This window comes from Ailuropoda melanoleuca, chromosome 12, assembly GCF_002007445.2.
Source record: "Ailuropoda melanoleuca isolate Jingjing chromosome 12, ASM200744v2, whole genome shotgun sequence".
Lineage (NCBI taxonomy): Eukaryota > Metazoa > Chordata > Mammalia > Carnivora > Ursidae > Ailuropoda > Ailuropoda melanoleuca.
The window spans coordinates 38,178,774-38,179,111 of NC_048229.1; positions in this window are offsets into that span (position 1 = coordinate 38,178,774).

The following is a 338-nucleotide window of genomic DNA, read 5'->3' on the forward strand; positions in this document are numbered from 1 at the left end:
TAGGCCATTCCTCACAACCCCAAGGCAGCAGGTCTTTCTGCCCATGGGTCCTGTCCCTGTGCCTTAATAAATCACCATTTTGCACCAAAGACGTCTCAAGAATTCTTGATCAGTCGTGGGCTCCAGACCCCACCCCACTGAACCTCACGTATAGCCCCAACCTCATCAGTACCCCCGAAACCAACTCCAAAGGAAATGTAACAATCAGAAACTATTACAGAATCAAAATAAAATAAAGAAGTGTTTTTTTTTTTAAAGATTTTATTTATTTATTCGACAGAGATAGAGACAGCCAGCGAGAGAGGGAACACAAGCAGGGGGAGTGGGAGAGGAAGAAG